Genomic DNA, 9254 nt, shown 5'->3' with positions numbered 1-9254 from the left:
TTAATGTATAGTGTCAATCATTGTCTCTTATTATCCTTTAATTTAAAGTCTATTTTGTCCAATATTATAGCTATTCCCACTCTTATTTGGCTGCTATTTGCATGGAATATCATTTTCATTCCTTTCAGTTTCAACCTATTTGTGTCCTTGGGTTTAGGGTGAGTCTCATAAACAATATATAGTTGGATTATGTTATTTTTTCATTCTGCCACTCTACATCTTTGATTACGGAGTTTCACCCATTAACAGTCAGTGTAAATAATATAAAAGCATTGCTTGCTTCAGCCTTTTCCTAGTTCAATTGTATTCTATTTTAACAATAAATTGTTATATATTGAGGACACAGTAATATTTGGTTTTGTGCTTACTCTTTAAGTTAATTTTTCTGATGATTTTCATTTCTTCACACTATTCCACACCACATTCTTCTATATTTTCCTTTCAATGTGCAAAATGCCCTTTAGTAATACTTTAGGGCAGAGCTTTGTTGATGAACTCTCTCAATTTCTATCTTCCTGTGAAGATTTTAAACTCTTATTTCTATTTTAATGCAATTTTATCAAGAATGTATTCACATACCATACATTCCATCCTAAGGGTACAATCAATGGCTCTCTGTATAATCACATAGTTATGCATTTAAAACAACTGTCAATATGAGAACATAGTCACTACTTCTCAAAAATGTTCTGATACCCCTTATATCCCTGTATTATTGATATTTAGCCTTGGTATAATGTCTTTCTTACAATTAATGAAAGATTATTATAATGTTACTGTTGACTATAGACAATAGTTTGCCTTAATTGTATTTTACCCTATACCACACTTTATTAACACCTTGTTATAGTGATGTGTGTTTCTTCTAGTTCTTGTAAGAAGATTTATATTTTTACAATTAACCACCATCATTGTCCACTCTAGGTTTCAATAAGTTATATAATCCCAGCTTTTGTCCTCTATTTTGTCTTCTGGTGGCATGCATGGCTCGCCTTCCTCTCTCATCTATACTCACACCAAGCTTGGTTTATCACATTTACAGTACTGTGCTACCATAGCACAGTATTGTGCTATCCATTTCTTAACATTTGCAATCAACCTTATTAAATAGTCTGTGTTTCTTAAGCATCAATTCCAAATCTCTGCCCTCTTTCTATCTCCTGATGACCTCAGCTCTCAAATTTAACTCTCAGAGTTTGCTCATTATGATAAGTTCAAATTGGTGAGACCATACATTTTCCTTTTGTTTCTGGCTTATTTCATGAAACAATGTGCTCAAGGTTCATTCAAGTCATTTTGTGCATCATGATTTCACTCCTTCCTGCAGCTGCACAGTATTCCATTGTATGTTCACCCTTCCACTCATCAGTCAATGGACCCCTGGGCTACCTCTGTCCATTGGCAATTGTGAATAATGTCACCATAGACCTCAGTGTGCAAATGTCTAATTATGTCAGTGCTTTCAGTTCTTCCACATATATACCTAGTAAGAGGATTGTTGGATCACATGGCAATTTTAGATATAGCTTTCACAGGAACCACCACAGTGCATTCCAGAGCAGCTGCACAATTCTACTTCTGCAACAAACAAGGATAGGTGTACCTTTTTCTCTACATCTTCTCTTTCACCTTTGGTTTTCTGTTTATTTTTTAAACAGTTTTATTCACAAACCATAAAAACCATCTTAAATGTAAAATCAATGAACCTTGGTGTAATCACATGTTTATGCATTCACCACCACAATCTAAATGAGAACATCCCCATTTCTTCTGAAAATAAAGAAGAAAAGAAAAAAAATCCCATACCCCTCCCTTATATCCTCTATTATAGATATTCAGCCATAGCTTAGTGTCTTTCTTATAATTAATGAAATAATACTGAAATGTTACTGTTAATTATGGAACTTATTTGCATTAATTGTATTTTCCCATATATCACCCCAGTTTAACACCTTGTAATAGTGACATAAATTTTATAGTTCATTTAAAACTTATTCTTATATTTGTGTAATTAGTCACAATCATCCATTCAAAGTTTTGCTAAGGTATGCAGTCCCAGTATTTATCATCTAGCTATATTCTGGTGATATACATGTACCTAGCCTACCTTTTTCAACTATACTCACACTCAATTTTTTTCTTTCAATTTACAATATTGTGCTACCATCAGACAGTATGTGCTATCTATTTCTGAACCTTTACAATCAACCTTATTAAACATTCTTTAGTCCTTAAGCATCAACATCCTGATCTCTTCCATCTTTCTATCTCCAGACATGTTCTTTTAACACTCAGAATTTGTTCATCATAGTTTGTTCATATTATTGAGACCATACAGAATTTGTCCTTTTGTTTCTGGCTTATTTCATACAATATAATGTCCTCAAGGTTCATCCACATTATTGCATGCTTCATGACTTCATTTCACTTACAGATGCATAATCTTCCATTGTGTGTGTACACAGTGGTTTGTTTATCCACTGTGTTGATGGACATTTGTACTGATTCCATCTATTGGTAATCAAGAATAATGCTGCCATAAACATCAGTGTACAATTGTCTGTTCATGTCCCTGCTTTCAGTTCTTCCATGTATATTCCTAGCAATGGGATTGCTGGATCATATGGCAATTCTATACTTACATTCATGAACAACAGCCAAACTGACTTCCAGAGCAGCTACATCATTCTACATTCATACCAAGAGAGAATAAATATAATCATGTCTCCAGATGCTCTCCAGAACTTGTCATTCTCTGCTTTTTTTTTTTTTTTTTTTTGATAGTATCCATTCTAGTAGGTGGGAAATGGTATCTCATTGTGGTTTTGATTTGTGCTTCCCTGACAGCATGTGAAATTGAGCATCTCTTCATATGCCTTTTAGTCACATTTCCTCTTTGGAACAGTGTCTACCCATGTCTTTACCCACTTTTAAATCGACTGGTCTCTTTATTGTTGAGTTGTAGGATCTTGCTATATATTTTAGATATTAAACCATTATTGGTTATGTTTCTAAATATTTTCTTCTTTGAGTAGGCTGTCTTTTTAATTTCTTGACAAAGTCCTTCAGTGTATTAAAGTACTCAATTTTGAGGAGGTCCCATTTATTTATTTCATCTTTCATTGCTTGCACTTTAGGTGTGTAGTCTAGGAAAACACGTTTTACTACAAAATGTTAAAGGTATATCCCAAAAATTTCTTCCAATATTTTTATGGTATTAACTCTAATATTTAGGTCTTTGATCCATTTTGAGTTAACTTTTGTATAAGGTGTGAGATAGGAATACACTTTCATTGTTTTGGATATGAATATCCAGTTCTCCAAGCACCATTTGTTGAAGAGGCTGTTTTCACCCAGTTGAGTGGATTTGACTTCCTTGTCAAAAATCAATTGTCTGTAGATAAGAAGGTCTATTTCTGACCACTCAACTGAATTCCATAGGTAGGTATATCCATCTTTTTGCCAGTACCATGCTGTCTTGACAACTGTAGCTTTTCTTTCTACAAAGAAACTTTTAGCTATTCAGGGCCACATCCCCTTTCAAATAAACTTGTTTATTGGTTTTCCTATTTCTGCAAAGTAAGTGGTTAGGATTTTGTAAGTTATTATATGAATATATCAATCATTTTGTGTAGAATAACATCTGTGCTGGTTTGGGTGCATTAGGTCCCCTAAAATGCCATTATCTTTGAAGCAATCTTGTAGGGGGAGACATATTAGACATATTAGTGGAAATTAAGTTGGAAAGTTTGGATTAGGTTGTTTCCATGGAAATGCACTCCACCCTACTGTGGCTGGTAACTCTGATTGGGTAATTTCCATGAAGGTTTGGCCTGCCCATTCAGTGTGTGTCTAAATTAAATCACTGGAGACATATAAATGAACTGACAAACAGAAGGAATGCAGTGCAGCTGTGAGTGACATTTTGAGAAGCAACTGAGAGTGACATTTTGAAGAGGAGCTATAGCCAAGAGGGACACTTTGAAGAATGCACAGAAGCTGAGAGAGTAGCTGCAGATGAGACAAATTGAAGATGGCAATTGAAAGCAGACTTTTGCTCTGGAGAACCTAAGAAAGGACAAACACCCCAAGAGCAACTGAGAGTGACATTTTTGAGGAGCTGAAGCCTATGGAGGAATGTCCTGGGAGAAAGCCATTTTGAAACCAGAACTTGGAGCAGATGTCAGCCAAGTGCCTTCCCAGTTAACAGAGGTTTTCCAGATGCCATAGGCCATCCTCCAGTGAAGGTACCCAATTACTGATTTGTTACCTTGGACACTTTATGGCATTAAGACTGTAATTGTGTAACCAAATAAACCCCCTTTATAAAAGCTCGTCTATTTCTGGTGTTTTGCTTCCCAGCAGCATTAGCAAACTAGAACAACATATTACCTATATTTAGTATTCCAATCCATGACATGGAATATCCTTCCATTTATTTATGTCCTGTTTTATTTCTTTTAGGAATTTCTTGTAGTTTTCATGTATAAGTCTTTTTGAACCCTGGTTAAATTTATACCTAAATATTTGATTGTTTGTTATTGTAAATGGAATTTTTTTCTTGTTTTCCTCATTTTTGCTACTTACTAATGTGGAGGGAAAGTACTGATTTTTATATGTTGATCTTTTACCCTGTCACTTTACTGTATTAATTTATTTACTGTGGTAGCTTTTCTATAGATTTTTCAGGATTTTCTTCATATAGGATTATTTCATCTGCAAAGAGTGAAACATTTATTTCTTCCTTTCCAACGTGTATTCCTTTATTTCTTTTTCTTCATAATGTTCTAGCTAGAACTTCCAGCACAATGTTGAATAACAATGGTGAAACTGGGCATCCTTACCCTGTTCAAGATCTTAGAGGGAAAACTTTCAGCCTATCCCCATTTGAATAGGATGCTAGCTGTGAGTTTTCCATATTTTCCTTTTATCATGTTGAGAAAATTTCCTTCTAGTCCTATGATTCAGAGTTTTCTTAAACAAGAAAGGGTGTTGAATATTGTCAGATACCTTTGTGCATCAATGAAGATGATCATGTGTTTTTCCCTTAAATTTGTTGATGTGGTATATTATTTTAGTTTATTTTCTTAGGTTGAATCAAACTTGCATACTTGGAATAAAACCCACTCAGCCATGGTGTATAATTCCTTTAATGAGATGCTGGATTCATTTTGCAAGTATTTTTTGAGGATTTTGCAGATCATTAGTGATATTGTCCTGTAATTTTCTTCTAGTTTATTTTTCTGGCTTTGATATTGGTTGATGTTTGCTTCATAGAATGAGTTAGGAAGCTGTCCTACCTCTTCAATTTTTTGGAAAATTTTATCAGGATTGGTTCTAATTCTTCCTGGAATGCTTAGTAGAATTCATATGTGAAGCTATTTGGCCCTGGAACTTTCTTCCTTTGGAGATCTTTGATGACTAATTCAGTATCTTGTGATTGGTTTATTTAGGTCTTTTATTTATTCTTGAGTCACTGTTGGTTATTCATTTGTTTCTACAAAGTTGCCCATTTCTTCTAAGTCATGTAGTTTGTTAGCATATGGTTGCTGATAGTTTCCTCCTATATTTTTTATTTCTATGGGGATAGATGTAATTACCTGCTCCCATATCTGATTTTATTTATCTGTACCCTCTTTTTTCCTTTTAATCAATCTAAGGCTTCACTGATTTTATTGCTTTTTCTCTAAGAACAAACTTCTTATTCTGTTCATTCTCTCTAGTGTTCTTTTGTTTCAACTTCAGTTATTTCTGCTCTAATCTTTGTCATTTCTTTCCTTCTGTCTGCTTTGGGTTTATTTTGATGTTCTTTTTCTAGTTCCTCCAGATATGCAGTAAAGTTCTTGATTTGTGCTCTATCTTCTTTTTTTAATATAGGCATTTAGGACAATAAATTTCTCTCTCAGCACTTCTGTCTCTTCATTTTTATGAGTGCAATTTAAGGTTTTGTTATTTTGTGTTCTCATTCTCATTTGCCTCAAGTTATTTACTGATTTATCTTGTAATTTCTTCCTTGGCCCACTTGTTGTGTTGTTTAGCCCCCACATATTTGTGAATTTCCAAGTTCTCTGCCTATTAATGATTTCCAGCTTCATTCCATTATGATTTAAAAAAGTGAATTTTTAAAAATCTCAATCACTTTAAATTTATTGAGACATGCTTTAGAACCCAACATGTGATCTTTCCTGGAGAATGATCCATAAGTACTTGAGAGGAATGTATACTGTGGTGTTGTGGGTTGCAAAGTACTTTATGTTGCTTAAGTCTAGTTCACTTATCATATTATTCAAGATCTATGTTTCCTTATTGATCTTCTGTGTAGATGTTCCATACATTGATGAGAGTGGTCTATTAAAGTCTCTAATAATTGTGAAAATTTCTATTTCTCCCTTCAATGCTGTTACTCTTTGCCACATGTATTTTGGAGCACTGTGTCTAGGTGCATAAATGTTTATGATTGTTATTTATTCTTGATCAAATGCCCCTTGTATTCATACATTGTGTCCTTTGACTCTTGAAGTGTTTTTCATTTCAAGTCTAATTTGTCTGATATTAGATAACTATCCCCACCCTTTTCTGGTTGCTGTTTGTATGAAATAATATCTTGCAAACTTTCACTTTCAATGTATTTTTGTATTTGGCTCAAAAATGAGTCTCTCATAGACAGTGTATAGATGGTTCCTTTTTTAAATCCATTATGCTAGTCTACATATTTTGATTGGGAAGTTAAATCCATTAAGATAAAATATTATTACTGTAAAGGAAATGCTATCTTCAACAATTTTGTTTTTTCTATTTTATATATCACACCTCATTTTCTCTTTTCACCCATAGTTACCCTTACCAATCATCTTTACTTCTACACCATCTTCCAAAAATCTGTCTCTTGTCTTTTTTGATCAGCTTGTAGCACTCACTTTAGTATTTCTTGGAGAGAAGAGCTCTTGCTGGCAAACTCAGTGTCCGTTTGTCTGGAAATACTTTAAACTCTCCCTCAGTTTTGAAGGACCACTTTGCCAGATATATAATTCTTCACTGGTAGGCTTGTTCTTTCAGTATATTAAATACATCATATCACTGCCTTCTTGCCATGGTCCAGAGTTTCTGCTGAGAAATCTTCTCTTAATCTTACTGAGCTCATTTGTATGTGATGGATCACTTTTCTCTTACTGTTTTCAGAATTCTCTTTGTCTTTGTCTTTTGGTAATCAGATTAGTAAATGTCTTAGGGTAGGTCTATTTGGATCTATTCTGTTTCTGGTAGGTTGCACTTCTTAGACTTATAAATGGTTGTATTTCACAATGGTTTGGAAGCATTCAATTACAATTTCCTCAATTTCCTTCTCATTTTATCTTCTCTTCTCCTTATGGGACACCTATTAAATGTATATTTGTGTGCTTCATTTTGACATTCAATTCCCTGAGACTCTGTTCAAATTTTCCCATTGTTTCCTATCTATTTTTTGTGTGTTTGATTTCAGATTTCTTCTCTAATTCATTGATCCTTTATTCTATCAAACTGCTGTTGTATGTCTCTATTGCAATTTTAGCTCTTCTATTTTGCCACTTATCCCAGTAATTTGATATATTTTGCAAGCTTCTAAGTTCTTCTTTATAGTCACTCAGTGTCTTCTCATATTCTTCATCTCTTTTGCCTAATTTCTCTTCAATTCATTGAGTTGATTTAGAAGATTTGTTTGAATATGCTTAATTAGTTGTTTCAACTCCTGTATCTCATTTGATATTTCAGATTTTCCCTTTGTCTGGGTCATATCTTTGTTCTTCCTAATATGACTTGTGAGCTTTGCTGGTGTACAGATATCTTGTTTCCTTGATTAGTTTATTCTGGATTTCATTTTCTCTCTTTGGCCTAGTGTTTTCTTTTTGGCTGGCTTTGGGTTCTAACTACTCTTTGACATTTATTTCAACTTATTCTAGATCTCTAACATAGCTTGGATTTAACTGATCAGATTTTTTCAGCTCTTACTTATATGATTCTTGTCCTGCATATTTGGAATGGTTTTTAGGATTGCCCTCTTTGTGCAGTTTTTCACCTCAAGGGAAACTATTTCCTTCCCCTGTGTTCTAGTTTACTAATGTGGCAAAGATGCAAAACAACAGAAATGGATTGGCTTTTATAAAAGGGGAGTTATTTAGTTACAAAGTTAGTCTTAAGGACATATAGCATCCAAGTTAAGTCATCAACAATTGGGTACATTCACTGGAGGATGACCAATGGTATCCAGAAAACCTCTGTTAGCTGGGAAGGCATGTGGCTGGCATCTGCTCCAGAGTTCTGGTATCAAAATAGCTTTCTCTCAGGATGTTCCTCTCTAGGCTGTAGTTCCTCAAAAATGTCACTCATTTGTTCTTGGGGCATTTTTCCTCTCTTTGTTTCTCTGGAGCAAAAGTCTTCTTTCAATGGCTGTCTTCAAACTGTCTCATCTGGAGCTCCTTTTCTCATCTCCTGTGCATTCTTCAAAGTGTCCCTCTTGGCTTTAGCAAGTTTGCTCCTTCTGTCTGAATTTATATGGTGCTCTAGTAAACTAATCAAGGCCCACACTGGATGGGCAGAGAAACACCTCCATGGAAATTATCCAATCAGAATTATCACCTACAGTAGGGTGAGGAGTATTTCCATGGAAATACTCAATCAAGGAATCACAACCCAATCAACACTAATATTTCTGCCCTCACAAGATTGCATTAATAATAATGGTGTTTGAGGGGACATAATACATTCAAACTAGCACATTCCACCACCTGTAACCAAAATGACATGATCTTTCCATATACAAAATACATTCATCCCATCAGAATATCACAGAAACTTAAATCGTTTCAGTAACAATAGTTATATACAAGATCCCATCAAAATCAATTACAAGCATTGGTGGTCCTAAGGCATAATTCTCATTTTAGCTCTGCATCTGCAAAACTTAGAATGAGCTATGTGCTTCCCATATTCAAAGGAGGGACAGTCATACGATAAATATTCTCATTGCAATAGGAGAAACAGTAAGGAAAGCAGGGTTTAAGGGACAAAAACAGTCCCTAAAACCTTCAGGGCAAACTCCATTAGATTTCAAAGTCTGAGAGTCATTTACAGAATGACATTTTATCCTTGAAGCTTGAGATAGTGGATTTCCTACACGTTCCAAAGGCTTACCTGACAGACTTTTTCTCTCCAAATGCTGGGGTGAGTGATCCAACATATACACATATTGGGGAGATCACTTTTTAGCCCCACCCTCC

The sequence above is a fragment of the Choloepus didactylus genome, chromosome 26 (assembly GCF_015220235.1).
Source record: "Choloepus didactylus isolate mChoDid1 chromosome 26, mChoDid1.pri, whole genome shotgun sequence".
Classification (NCBI taxonomy): Eukaryota; Metazoa; Chordata; class Mammalia; order Pilosa; family Megalonychidae; genus Choloepus; species Choloepus didactylus.
This window is presented reverse-complemented; position numbering follows the sequence as displayed.